This window comes from Balaenoptera acutorostrata, chromosome 21, assembly GCF_949987535.1.
Source record: "Balaenoptera acutorostrata chromosome 21, mBalAcu1.1, whole genome shotgun sequence".
Lineage (NCBI taxonomy): Eukaryota > Metazoa > Chordata > Mammalia > Artiodactyla > Balaenopteridae > Balaenoptera > Balaenoptera acutorostrata.
In genome coordinates, this window is record NC_080084.1 from 4,426,236 (window position 1) to 4,440,869 (window position 14,634).

General features: G+C 46.5%; 1 long non-coding RNA gene across 3 annotated transcripts in view; it reads left to right on the forward strand.

Moving 5' to 3' along the window:
* The first annotated feature begins 829 nt into the window (after positions 1–829).
* The window catches only part of LOC103012790 (uncharacterized), a 109,525-nt gene continuing 95,720 nt past the window's right edge, over positions 830–14,634 (forward strand). For all 3 annotated transcript variants that reach the window (XR_009006558.1, XR_009006560.1, XR_009006559.1), the window contains exons 1-2: positions 830–1,313; positions 9,985–10,454. This is a non-coding gene — a long non-coding RNA (uncharacterized LOC103012790). The remainder of the gene's footprint in view (positions 1,314–9,984; positions 10,455–14,634) is intronic.

The window sequence follows — 14,634 nt, forward strand, 5'->3', positions numbered from 1 at the left end:
CGTGTCCCCTCACTGTCTGTTCTGGATCTCACTCTACCTTATCACAGGTGAGCGCACGAGGGTCTGCCTGGTAGAGAATCAGAGCTCTTTGAATAGCAAGGTCCCCAAGCCCCAGTAAATACTAGATCTGAAAAGGGTTAGGGGGCACCCTCTCTGGTTTTCTTTAGGATCAGCTTGTTACTAGGTTTTGGGTAGACCCACATGTGCTAATTTTCTTGCCTATGCTCACATTTGTAAAAATGGCATAAAAGAAAAGAAATGAACATAGCAAGGATTGGAAGAACCTGAGTTTCTCACTGCCTCTCACCATCCCCCAGTGTTCGTGCTGCCTGCCTATATTTTATGTGGCAAGTGGGCAAAACTGCTCCATGTAGAGATGGAAGATTTTTCCCGGTTGTAAGATATTTTTCAATATAGGTTGTCAAAGTAAATACTGTAATATCTTTTGCTTATGATATTCCTACGGTAGAGAATGCCAGAAACATTAGGAAAACAAAAATTCACCTGTCGTTACTAATTGTTTAAAAGTTAAACCTCATTAGAGTATGTTTGCATCTTTAAAATGTCTCCGAGGAGGAAGGTAACACGCTGGGAAGGAAGGATGAGGAAAAGAACATTATGGAACTTTTGGACTTTATTCATAAAAATGAAATAATTAGGCCTGAGATGGCTTTACGGCTGTAGCCCTCTCATCCCGTATTTCCCTTTGAATGACTGGCACGATAAGCTACCAGTCACCACACCGTGTGTATTCAGTGTGACAGCTGGCTCCGTAAGAGGCCACTGTTTCTCCAGCGTTAGCTAAACCAGTGCGCTTCCTGTTGCTGGATTAACTGTCCGAGCCACAGGGTCTGATTTCCCTCCTGCTGATGTAGAATCCCTGTCTCCTTCTCTGTCGGCACTTGGATATCACTCCCGCTTTGAAAAAACTTACTCCTTTGACAAATATTTACAAAAGCAGAGAGCTAATGGGGTGACTAATCTATCTGAAGAACCTTCTACATCCTTTTGCGATCGATGATTCCTACTTGGCTTGGCACATGTACGTTTGACACCTTTTCCTTGACAAGTAAACCAAGATTGTGCGGTTTTCGTCGTGGCCTACGGTGTAGAAGAGGAGAATGAGGAAGAAAATAATTTGAAGATTTGCAGAGAGAAGGGATTGGATTTCACCCTGTCATGGAGTCAGTCCATTGGGATAAACCAAGTCACTAATACCAGGCAGCGGAAGTGACCGAATTTTATATTTTGTGTCAGACACAACCTCAAAACAAAGAGGAGCCTCTCCAAGGACCTGGCCAGATGCAAGCCTGGTAAGTCACTGCTTAGGATTGAAACTTTCGTGTGAAGCAAAACACCAGCAAGAATATATTTTAGGAAGAAATGCTTGGGTCTTTGAAAAGTTTTATACTTTCTATAACTGTGACTGTGTTAAAATAAGAATTCTGACATGGTGGGAGATGTGATTTGGAGTATTTTGCTGGGCTGCTTTGGGATATGTTTTCCTTTGGAGGAAGAAGAGTCAGAAAAATATTCTTGGTTTTACCATCTAAAGCTATTCTAGCATAAAGTCAAATTGCCAGAGACTTGGTGTTTGAGGATCTAGGCAGGCTGATGACCTTGAATTATGCTTTCCTTCAATATATTCTGAAAGTCAACTGGCTGGATGTGTAGAGTTCTCACTGAACATTCACTGACGGAAGATTTTATTGGAAAACTCAAGTCTATTCTGATTTAAAGAGCTATAGTTCTATAAAAAAACAAAAACAAAAACTTTGCTTTTTGCCCTTTATTTAATAATATCTTTAGTGTTAAAGAGACAAAACCATAACCAAAGCAGTTGATGGCAAATACATTACGAAGAAAACCTGTAAACAGTAAAAACGTTAGAATAAGATCGTGTATTTCCAAAGAAAAGCTGAAGATTTAAACTTCAAAAAAACAGAGGTAGAAAAGGTAACTTTTTGGTTCTGCTTATCCATAAAAATTGCCGCTATTTTTGCAATCACACCTACTAAGATGGCCTTTATATGGTGCTTTTGCCCTCATCAAGCAAGTGGGGAAATACCTAAATGTGAAATCACTGCAGTTTATTAAATGTCAAAGAGGAACTTGTTAACCAGACATATCAGATAACCAGCTGCTGTGCAGAGCAGTTGCCAACCATGGGAAATGTCAGCGCTCCCTTTAGAGAAAGACAGCCGATGACTACACAAAATGCATAGTTTATAAATAATTAGAAAAAAAGATTAGAAGGTGTGCCACTCGTGTTAACCTATATGTTCCTCAGAAGAATAAATATTAGAATGTGTCACTAATAACAATGATTAAGTATGAGTGTGTTAGAAAATGAGAATGTAGACTACATTTCAGCCTAATTCCAGAATCACAATTAGATACACGGGCAGGATACGAGCAGAGGATTGAGATTTCAAGGACAAGTGCCGGGGGAGGGGAGGCTGTCCAGGGGGCGGTGGAGGCGCCTTTGTGGATATGAACTGAAAAGACAAGTTTCCCAGGAAGGAGTGTTTGTCAGGAGATGGGATTTTTCCACTCTCTGTCCCGGGAATTTCTCTTCCCTGAGATGAGGGGAGGTGGAGCCTTCCATCTCCTTTCTGGATGCTCTCTCTCTCTCTGTCTTTGAAAAGGAGGAAATAAAATTCCCAGGAAGGGATCCTGGCCAAGTTAAGAAACCCTAAGGGGATCTATGGGATTCTAAGAGGTGGACCTAAGAAGGCCTATGACCCCCCTGCAACTTGTGCAGAATTGCTGGTGGAAGAACCACTCCTCTGCATGAGTAGCGTGTTTGAGGGGAAGGACTCACACAGGTGGAGGAGAGACGTGTCTTTGAACTACGCTGCCTTGGAAAATGGACTTCTACTGCTCCGGCATCTCAGGATATTTAGGTGAAGAGCAGGCCCAGTCCAAGACCCTTGTGCTTTGTGTGCAGTGTCTGTGCAGGAGAGAGAGCAGAAAATGTTTCTTGCCCTGTGTAAACAAGTATGGGTCATCCAGAGAAATCTGAGAACCCTGTAACTGGGTTAGTCTTGCCCAAGCGGTGGTAGAGAGGGTCCTGACCGTGGAAGGAGGCAAGGCTCACTGAGGCGGCTCTGACCTCCATCCAGGAGGGGTGAGCTGGAGACGCACGTGGAGAGCCAGAACGCTGAGCGTTAAGAGCACAGCAAGGACGAGAGGTGCATGGCTCCGGGGACCAGGGCGAGGACAGGAGTAAAGTTGGTGACGAGTTCAGAGCACAGTGGGGCTGGTGGAAAGGAGGGAATCGTGAGAAATGACCCTGAACTGGTTCTGCTCACAGAGCCTGTGCACTGAGGCTGGGTGAGCGGGGCAGGGCCACGGTAGCCTACAGGCGCTGCAGCACTTGGGCAAACTGGATAAAATCTCATATTATGGACTAAAAGTTACCCCAAGAAATCTTCTATTCCATGTCCCTCATTTCACTCACATGGAAAGTGAAGCCCAGAGATGAATCCACGATTCCATAACTAATCATGGCAGAGCCTGGCCAGAACCTGCCCATTGAGTGGTCAGCTGTGCCTTGAGGCTGTCATGACTAATCTCATTGTTCCTTTTCCCTTGTTTACGTCTGTCACCACGAGGAGCCCAGCCCACAGGGCCCTAGTCCCCTCCTGGACTCTATTTACCATGTGGTTCTGCAGAGCCCCTCTTCCCCTGTCTCTCAGTCCTCCCCAAGTCCTGGAACCTTCCACAGTGCCTCTGCAACTCGCTGCAAGCCATCAGCTTATTTCTCCCTATCCCTCAGCTTTCCTTTCTGGATGGTCCCCTCACTGCCTAACTGAACCCAAGTCTCCCCGGAGGACCCTGCAGCTCCTCAGGTAGCAGTGGGTCGATGTCCTCTCGGCCCCCATTGCTCCTTCCACACCCTTTCCCCCTGTCCTGACATCTCCCAGCCTTAAACCCCATCTCATCAGACTCTGCCCCCCACTCCCTCTCATTGTCAGAGTCATCAGCTGGGGTCAAGTGTACCGTAAAACCTAAAACTTCAAATGCCGCCTTGACACCTTGGAGCCTCACAGGCCCCAAAGGGCTGATCCTGCGTTGCCCTGCTCTTGCCGGATATGCCTCCCACCCCAGTGGGAAAGGCTTCCTGTCAGTTGGGTCAGCTGCGCCCCACGTGGTCCTCAAGCTAACAAGTTCACTTCCCTGAAAAATTACCCAAACAAGCCAATCAGCCCCTCCCACGGGGCGCAGGGGCACCACGCCCTCTTGTTACTACAAAGCCTGCCCCCAGGCTTCCCTGGTTCACTGTAATCTCGAGAGCAGCCCCCATGAGACCCTGCATGGCAGGCGGTGCCCTCCTTCCCCAGCTGTGAGTGTGTGTGGCTGGTGAACCGCTGCCCTCTCCTCTGTCCCGTGTTGAGCGTCCTGTGTCCCATGCTATTCAGACAGGGACCCCTCCCTCACCCGTGAGTGGGTGGAAGGGGATCACAATAGTCAAGTCCCCTCATTTCTGGATCATTTTAGTTCCCGAATCACTATCACTCTTTTCAACACTTTTCTCATATTAATTCTTGTTGATTTCAACGTACACATCTGTGATCCTTGCAGTACCCTGGTCTTCAGGTCCTTTCATTCTTGTTCCCTATAATCTTGCCCTCCACCCACCGTCAGCCACTCACTTCCACGTCCTTACCTCCCATGACCTTCATCTCATGCCTCCCACTTCCTGCCTCCATCCCCTGTCTTTTCAGTTACTCATACAGCACCTTGAGCCCAACAATCCTTTGACCCCAGTGGGACCTTCATTCCGTCAACTCTGTCACCTGTTCCCTGTCCCTCACCCCCTTTCTTCCCTCTTTGCCCAGTTAAATGGCCAATTGTTACAATCACTCTCTTGTGCACACCCTCATCCCCCCTTGTTTTTGTCTTTTTCATCCTTCTCATTCAACAAACCTGCCTGACCCTGCCCTCGTTCTCTCTGTATTGTGTCTGCGCAGCTGAGAGTGGCTCACGCACACTCACACTACACGTGACATTCACGACCACCGTCCCCAAGTGGGCCCCGATGCTGCCTTGAGAACATCCTATATTTCCCTAGTCTGTGTGCTCTCCTGCTCGCCTAGAGAAATATTTCACGTCTTTTCTTCTCCTAAAACCCCCAACACCTTTTCCCTGTGCTCTGTCTCAGCTGATGGCTTTGTTTTCTACTCACTGAGAAAACTGAGGTCATTGGAAGAGAGCTTCCAAACTCCTGACACGCGTCCAATCAGGAAGCATGTGACCCCATGTTCCTGCCCCTTCACGGGGCGTCCAGGCTTCTGCGGCCAGGGACCCTCCCTGTGAACTAGACCCTATCAGCATCACTTCTCAAGGACACTCCCCCAGCAATCGGGCCCCTTCTCTACTGGGTCATTCTCACCAAAAAGCAAATAGGTTTTGTTTCTCCCAACTTTAAAAAAACAGCAACTTTTTATTGACGTCATTTTTTCCTCATTATTTCTCTGCTCTCCTTCAGAAAGAAATGTCTCAAGAGTGTTCTCCAATTTTTCTCACCCTGTTTCCTCTTGAACCTGCTGTAATCAGATTTTACTCACTCCACTTCAGCAAACCCCTCTGGAAAGTGTCAATAATAATAACTTCAAGCACAGCAGTCACCTCTCAGTCCTCATCTTACCTGACACGGTCGATCTCGATCTCCTCCTGACATTCTTTCTTCCTTCACCTTGAACTGCGTGTGCTCTTCTGGTTTTCCTTCTATCTCACTGGTAGCTCTCAGTCTCCTTGGCTGTTTCCCCTCCGACGTTTTTACTGTGGAGCTCCCAGGGTCCTGGGCCTTGGACTCGTCTCCTATTGGAATGCTCTCTCTTTGGGTGATCCAATCCAGTCTCAGGGCTTCAAATACCAGTCATATGACGACAACTCCCAGATTTACACATCCAGCTGGGACCTTGACCTTGAGACTTACGGCCAACACCTACCCAGCATCTCACTTGGATGCTGTAGCAGAGTCTAATCAGAAGGGCAGGACCACTCTGAGTGATAGGAAATGGGGGGGGGGGGGGAATTCATTACAGGGATTAGAATTTCTGCAGTGGTGGAGCTGCCGAAGGGTCTGTGAAGATCTGTTGACTCTGCCCCTGGGGGCCTGCAGGTGCCGTAGGTCAGCTGTACCTGCAGTTGGGAGGAAGAGCTGGACCTGAAGTGGGAGGGAGCCGGACGACTGGGGCCACCTCTGCCTCTCACTGCCTCTGACCTGGACCACACGCCGGCCTGCACCCCGGCCCCGGGGTCAGCAGAGCTGGGGAGGGGTGGGGCTAGGGAGGCTGCAGGATCTGCTACCCGCCCTGGCAGCGCGGTGGCCAGTGCTTCGGCCACAGTGCAGGCAGGTCCTGGCCTGACCTTAGACGCTGCCTAATCTGCACCTTCCAAACTCAGTGCAGATTCACCTGCGGCCCGACCGGGAGCCACGGGAGGGAATGGGCTCTGTTTTAGCTCCGCTGATGCAGCTCAAAGTCCTCATCGTGTCTAATGGATTCTCACACGACATGTTCCAAACTCTCCCCTTAAATCTTCCCCATCTACCATCTTTCTCCATCCTTCTAAGAATCTGAGTCATTCTTGATTCTTCTTTTTTTCTCACCCCATCCCCCCATATTCCATTTTCCAGGAAGTCTAGTCAGCTGTGTCTTCAAAAAACCCAGAATCTGACTACTGGGTCCAAGCGCCATAATTTCCCACCTGGACCGTTGCAGGAACTGCTCTCTGCTCCCTCACAAGCCCCCTCCCCGTATACTTTCCACCTGGCAGGCTGGGTGGCCCCTTTGAAGCAAAAGTCAGATCACACTGTGCTGCCACCCAAACCCTCCAAGGGCCCCCAGTCTCACCTGGAGTGAAAACCAAAGTCCTGCCGGTGAGCCGCGTCCAAGTCCCTACATCGGCTGTCCTCCCAGCCGGCGTAGTTCCTGCCACACTGGCTCCCGGGCTGGGCTCCTTTCGGCTCTCCAAATGCGCCAGGCACGCTCCGGCCCCGGGGCTTTCACGCCGCCTCGGCCTCGCCTGCCCGGGACCTGATGCTCCCTCCCCTCCTTCAACTCTTCACCCCCCTGCGATGCCCACCCTGACCAGCCCGCTTTCAGTTGCAGTCTCCTGTCCCCGTCACCCCTGGCGAGCTCTATTTGCTAAGTAGCTCTGTTTTTTAGGAGCAATTATTACATTCTAAGACAGGCTCTGTGCATTATTACCACGATTGTCTGCCTCCACTAAGTAGAATGTAACCGACCCAGGGCAGGGGTTTTGACTGTTTTGTTTACTGATGTACCCCAGGGGCTTCGTCGATGTTTGTTGTATGAACTGAACTCTTTGCTCCCCCCTAATTGGAGGAGATGGATCTTGAGAAAGTTACCTTGTGCATTTCTTCATTTTTAGGAGGTATTCTTTCTACATCATTCCAAGGAATTTCTGTGGGAAAGAGAACCCTCCCCATTGTTTTAGGGCTTCGATTATAAACATCTTTTCTTTTTACCCAACTAGATCTTAACTATGAGAGTTGTCATCCCTTTAATTCACCCTGGGAGCATGTGATTAAGTATTAGAGATGTACAGAGATGTAGTGGGACACTCCTCAGCCTTCTTCTAAGGGCTGAGTTCTGGGTTCCTTTAACCTAAGCCCTTGAGAGAGGTTTCAAAGTTGGGAAAAGAGGTCACTTGCTCGGGAACATGACGCAGTTTGCTGTCTCTGCAACAGAGAGGTCTGAAGGAAGAGAAACCACTATCTGATGTGAGAGGAGGTTACTAGAAAGTGAGGTAGGTGCCTTGGTGCCAGTTATGAATCTCCGAGACGGTGTTCTCTGGCAGCGGATGCAGAACAAGGAAAGGCTTAATCACGGAGGGTTTGCAGCTTGAAATGAAATGTTATTGAGCCTTTTTAAATGTCATATGCCTGTCCCTTGGGGCGCTGCATCACACTGTACTCCGGTGACACCTTTATGGGACTGTCCTCTAACCAGTCCGAGTGCCACTCCAGAGCTGGGGTGATGTTTTTCCTCTCACCTCCCAGAGCTGGCAGGTGCCGGGACCAGGAAGCAGCTCGCTGAGGGCCTGTTGGGTGGACAGAGAATGAACGAGACATCTCCTGGATCAGCCTCAGGAAAGAACAGGGAAAGGGAAGGCGGGGGAGAGGAGGTGGCCCTTTGAGAGCCCCTGTGGGATTTGTGTAACGTAACGTAACTCATGCATTCCTGGCATGTGCTAAATGGTAGCTATTTGTATTTCATTTAATTTTACTAACTTCATGAGGTGGATGTTATGGCCCCTTTTTGACCCGTAAGGAAACGTTGGATCCGAGGACGGGTGTGCACTTTAGCGCCACTTAGCTAGCGCTGGTGGAGCCAGGCTTCAGGCCCAGGCCACGCACCTTCCCTGATCCTATCTCTCCATGTGGTCCCCAGAAAGGACGCCCGGAAGCACAAGGCAGTCGTATGTATGTGTGTAAAACACACGCTGTGCACGTAGGTGGGCAATCATCACCACAGACATGAATAGGAAACTGGAGAGAACTTATCTTCTTTTAATCACCACCTTCCACCTGGCCCCTGGACCCCCATGCACTGTCTTGTGGTTCCAGATTCCTCACCCTGGGATGGAATGCAGTCGTATTCCATCATCTAAACTCTCCAAGCCTCAGTCCTTTCACCTGTAAAACTGAGATAATTATATCCCCCCACCATGGGTTCATTGTGAAGATTAAGTAAGAATAAAAGGCAACATTATTGAGGGCTCCCTATATACCAGACACTATTCTAAGCATAGTGCGTGGATTAGTTTATTTAATCCTCACAACCAGCCTGTGTGGTGGCTATAATTATTGTCATCATGATCATTTAGTGAGTGAGGGGCTGGACATCAGAGATTAAGTGACTGGTACAAGGCTACCCAGCCAATGGCAAAGATTCAGACCTGGGCTGCCTGACTCTATGGGTCCCTGTGCCATTTCACCTCTGCTGTCTTAATTTTTTAAAAAAACAACAAAAAAAACAGAACCTCTAAAATAAGATAATAATAAAAATAATAAAGATCATAATAAAATAGCTACCACTTACTAAATGCCAAGTTGTACAAAGCTCCGTGCTTGCCACCCTCCCCTGGTCTCACTGTGGGCCCCCAGCCCCTCACAGAGTTATCGGGGGTGAATGACATGACAAGTGCCTCACATAATAGGACATTAATAAATATTTGGTCTGGTTTTCACCCAGAGACAACCAAAATTAATACCTTTATATAGAAACTTCTAGATATTTTTCTATACCTATTTACAAGTAAATAAATGTGGATTGTATCATACAACCTTTTTTTTTTTTTACTTTCCCAAATATCATAAACATTTTTCCACGTCAATACATATCCATCAACAACATGCTTTCTCAATGAGTTTGAGAATGAGCCCTCAAGTTGGAAAATACTGGCTCTTCGGGGTGAAAAAAATCTTAGATATTACAATGTTTTGTGACCCTTCAAAGGACCACAGTATATAAACAGATGTACATCGTGGTATTAAAATTTCATGGGGGCTGGGACTTCCCTGGTGGTCCAGTGGTTAGAACTCCGAGCTTCCACTGCAGGGGTCAGGGGTTCGATCCCTGGTCAGGGATCTAAGATCTCCACAAGCTGCATGGCATGCCCCCCACCCCCGCCAAAAAAAAAAAGAAAAGAAAAACTTTCATGGGGGAAGGAGGTGGGTGAGAAACTATTAAGATATTAGGATAAAAAAGTCTAAAAAGGCTCCTTACAGGGACAATATTGGAAAAAGGTCAAGAAACAATGATCTACATCATCATTTTACGTAATGGAACAGTATTCCTTTGTATGAATGTGCCATGTTTATTGAACTGAAATATTGTTCAATCTGTTATTGAAAACTGAGGATGTTTCCAATTTTTAGCACTATAAACAATGCTGCAGTGAGCATCCTTGCAGCTAATGTTTTGTACATCTTTTTAATTATTTAAGATCAATTGCTAGAAGAGGAATTACAGGTCAAAGGATGTCTCCAAACTTCCACTATATGTTCAAGACTCTACTTCAGGCAGTTTTCAGAGAAATTTCCAATGACGTGTCACTTGTACAGCAACTGGAGGAAGAGGGGAGACGTGTCTTCATACGACTGAGGTTAATAGTGTCACTTGTACAGCAACTGGAGGAAGAGGGAGACGTGTCTTCATACAACTGAGGTTAATAGTGTCACTTGTACAGCAACTGGAGGAAGATGGAGACGTGTCTTCATACAACTGAGGTTAATAGTGTCACTTGTACAGCAACTGGAGGAAGAGGGAGACGTGTCTTCATACAACTGAGGTTAATAGTGTCACTTGTACAGCAACTGGAGGAAGACGGAGACGTGTCTTCATACAACTGAGGTTAATAGTGTCACTTGTACAGCAACTGGAGGAAGAGGGGAGACGTGTCTTCATACAACTGAGGTTAGTAAATTCACCACTAGTGTGAGTCCATGCTTTAAAAAGGCACGACAAGTAAATGTTTCTCAAGATGTCTTGTGTCCAGAATGTTCTGAAATATATTTTTGCAGCAAACATAAAGGCAGATGAGTGCGCTTCCGATCCCCGATCTCATCTTGCTCTCCTGCTGGGGCCCCACCTGACACCCGGAGAAACTGGTGTGGCCCACCCAGGAAGGGGGGGTGAGGCGCATGTAAGCTCCCGTGGTCCAGCTCCAAGCTCATGTGTGTGGGTGCTCTCTGAGTGTGTGGGTTCCTACAGCTGAGGCCTTTTGTGCGGGATGAGGGAGCGTCCATGCTGTTTAAAAGAATCCGCTCTGGGTACTTCCCACTGAATTCTGGTGAAGAGGACCTTGACTCGCCTGGCTGGTCGTTTTCAACCTCTTTTAACCCTTGGCCCCTTGATGGAGGTCCTCCTCCAGTTTGGTTCTGCTGGGGTGCCATAGGCCTGCGCCTGGAGGAAGGCAAACACCCTTTTTGTCCATGACACCGTCCACTACCATCTCCGGGCATCCCGACCCGCGGGAGGAAGGCGCACCTGTGCCCGCAGGTGGGGGGAGGCGCGGCGCTGCAGGCATCTCTTCTGCTCAGGCCGACCCAGCGACACCATCTCGGCACCTTTGCGCTGGCGCCAAGCTCTCCACGTGGTTCTGCTGGAGCCCCTCTCCCACCTGGCTTGCGGTTGGGCTGAAGCATCCTCTCCCCTTCCCCACGGCAGGTGAGGGCAGTGGAGGGGAAGCCCCCACACACACCTGCATCCAATCTTCTTCACGTTCAGTCTCATTACAGCTCACCTTGGGGGCGGGCGAAGCTTTATAAAAGCGGTCTTCAGCTCTTATGCATCTTGCCTAGGTGTGAAATTTGGCAGTCCCTAGAACCTATGATTTCTCAGTCTTAACTAAAGCAAGTCAAGTCACATCCTAATTTTCTGTTAAAATTAAAAATAAAAACAACACCCATTAAATATGATGAAATGTGCTGAGACTCCAAAAGCTTTCAGAAGAAAAACACATTAACCGTCTAGAGGAGTAAACACTTTTATTTGAATAATTGAATTACAGCAGCAGTGACATCTAATGCCTCAGTAATTTAATGCCATTTCTATGCTCATAAGGCAGCTCAGATATATATCTCCTCTGTATCAAAAGTATATAACCCAACATTTTTATTGTTGCTTACTACTTCAGTCAAGGTAAGAGTTGATGCTATTTTAAATATGATAGAATAAAAGTATTGGAAAAAATATCCAGTGACTGTGTTTTGGCTCTTGGCAAATCAAATGATAGAGATAAGGGCTTTCAAAGCTTCTATCAAGTCCCAACTTTTTAAAGGTAAATTTGGCTAGTTATGCTTAAAATGGATATTTTTTGATTCACAGAATAATTTCTATCCACTGACTTCTTTAATATTTCCATTCAGAGCAAAGCTTATAAAAACTGATGAATCTCTGAGAACAGTAGTTCCAGTTTTGTTCCTAGGGTATGTTTGCTTTTGATAATGTTGTTCTTATTATTGGTTATCCTAATTTGTACTGACTAGATTTTTTTAAAACCTAGCTTAATTTTATGGGAACAATTGAAATCTCATATCAAGTAAATAAGTGTTGACTAGAAAATTCAGGCATTAAGTCCCATCGTTGTAAATTGGAGCGTAAGGCAGTCAGATGGCTTTAAATTACAGGTGATGTGTATTAAATTAACCAACATCTCTTGTGCTCCAGAATGAATTTCTAAAATTTGAGCTGTTTTTCAGCCACCATTCCTGAGGGTGTTCCGTTTTGTTTTAGTTTAGTTTAAATTTAGTAGAGAATTAGATTTTTTCTTACTTTGTGAGCGGGGATCAAGACCTGTTCCAGCTATCTAGTGCCCAAAACTTCGTGTCTGAAAACAAGGGCTCTTGTGTAGTGTTTCTCGTGGATTTTGTGGATCAGGAGTTCGGGTTGGCTCAGCTGAGTAGCTCTGGTTGATAGTGGCTGGTGTGGTCAGTCTGAGGGTGGCAGCAGTGGGGTTAGCTGTGTGTGGAGCATCTGGGGACTGGCCAGGTGCTTCTCTCTTCACACGGTCTCTGCTTTTGACCAAAGAAGTTTGTGCTTCCTCATAGCATGGCAGCCTCAGACTTCTTACATGTGGTGCAGGGCTCCAAAAGCTAGTGTCCTGAGAGAGAGAGACAGGAGGAAATTATATTGCCTATAATGACTTTGCCTTGGAAGTCATCCTTTGTCACTTCTTCCATAGTCTATTCATTGAGACAGTCATCAAGTCCCACCCAAGATCAAGTGGAGGAGACATAGACTCCACCTCTTGATGGAAGAGCTGAAAAGTTCTGAAAGAGCATGTGGGGGTCAGGAGTGTTGTCATGGCCATTTTTGGAAAATACAATATGCTACAGTTTGTCCTCTGGCTACTGTCATCTGCATCCCTTCCATATGCAAAATGCATCCATCCCTTCTCAGAAGACCCCCAGATCTTGCGCATTAAGGTACCAGGCTCAGGCTTGAGGTTCAGGATCAAGTTATTTAAATCAAGCTTATGTACAGCTGAGGCGTCTCAAGTGCATTTCTTCACATACAGCTCGTTGTGTAATATTCCTCTCAATCTGAAGTCTTGCAAGCTAGAGAGGACTTACCTGCCCTCTGCATGTGCAGCCTACAATAGTGAGACAGCATAGGATAACCGCTATAGATGCTCCCACTCAAAAGGCAGTAACAGGAGAAGCACAGCAATTCTAAAATCCAGTCTTGCACGTGCTGCCAGGTTCTTGGTTAGGCGTCAGGCCTATGACTCTAGGAACAATTCCTGACAGCTCTTGACTCTGCCCTCCAGGCTCTTCATTCCTCCCTGGGAGTAAAGTGTAACCCATGTTTGCAGCTCAGTGGTTTTCCCATCCTGCTTTTTGTGTACAGAAGTTTGTGGGTCCAAAGGGGTCTCTTTATTTTATAACATTTCTATGCTTTTCTGTCCCAGTTGATGTTATTTTCTGCTACCACAATTCTCCTGAAAACTTTGTGGGTTTCCTATAAATCATGCTGAAGTCTATTTGGTAGGAAAATAGTTGGCAAAATATTGAAACAGAAAGTTCCACAGAAAAACATACAAATGGCCTTTAAATATATGAAAGGAAGCTTACCCTTGCTCAAAGTAAGAGAAATGCAAATTGCAACTCACTAAGTCAGCACGAGGGGGCTTCTGCCGTGCTAGTAATTTTTCTGTTTCTTCATTGGTGTGCTGATTACAAGGATGTGCTCAGTCTGTGAAAACTTACCATCTCTGCACTTCTGATAGGTACCCCTTCTGTATGTACATTGTACGTAAATAAGTTAACAAGCAAACTGCCCTGAGATACCACATCTCACTTACCAGGTAGGCAAACATCCCAAAGGTAGACAACACATCCTGTAGAGAAGGTGGTGGGAAACCGGCCCGCTCATCCAGTGCTGGTGGGTGTGCCAGCTGCTGGCACCCCTGGGGGGCATTTCTCAATATCTAGCAAAGTTATGTGTGCGCTCATCCTCTGACTTTGCAGCGCCATCTCTAGGAGTCTGTGTCAGACATGCAGGCAAAGTTATGACATGACAGCATGCACGTGGCTGCTTATTGCTGCGCTATTTGAAATGGCAAGAGATTGTCAAAAACCCAAATGTCTGTCAGTAGGCGTTGGATGCTGTTACTTTCACACAAAGGGTCACTCTGCAGCTGTAAAAGGAATGCAAATGGTCTGTACACCCACCCTGGAGGGAGCTCCCCATGGGGTACCTAAAACCCTGAGCTATGGAACAGTGTTAAAGAGGGACAGAGTGAAACAGCATATGAGTTCACCAATAGTTTCAAAAAGAAACAAGTGAAGAATAAACAAAACTAATAAAAAATGTTTACCTTTGGGGAGGGGAGAATTAGGGTGGAGGGAACCAAGATGAATCTTTACTTCAGAAACATGAAAATGTTTTACATAATTTTAAGAAATTGAAAAGCACCTTTAAAACAATACAAAAGGAAGCAAATGAACCTAGTAATTGTATATCAAGTGCATGAAGGTTAGACTGAGAGTGAGTATAGTGACCATAAAGTGTGTCATCCTAGTTGGGACACTTTTGAGAGTGAAAAGGGGTAGTTTTAATAATTATTACCAGACAGCAGGTATAAACTAGA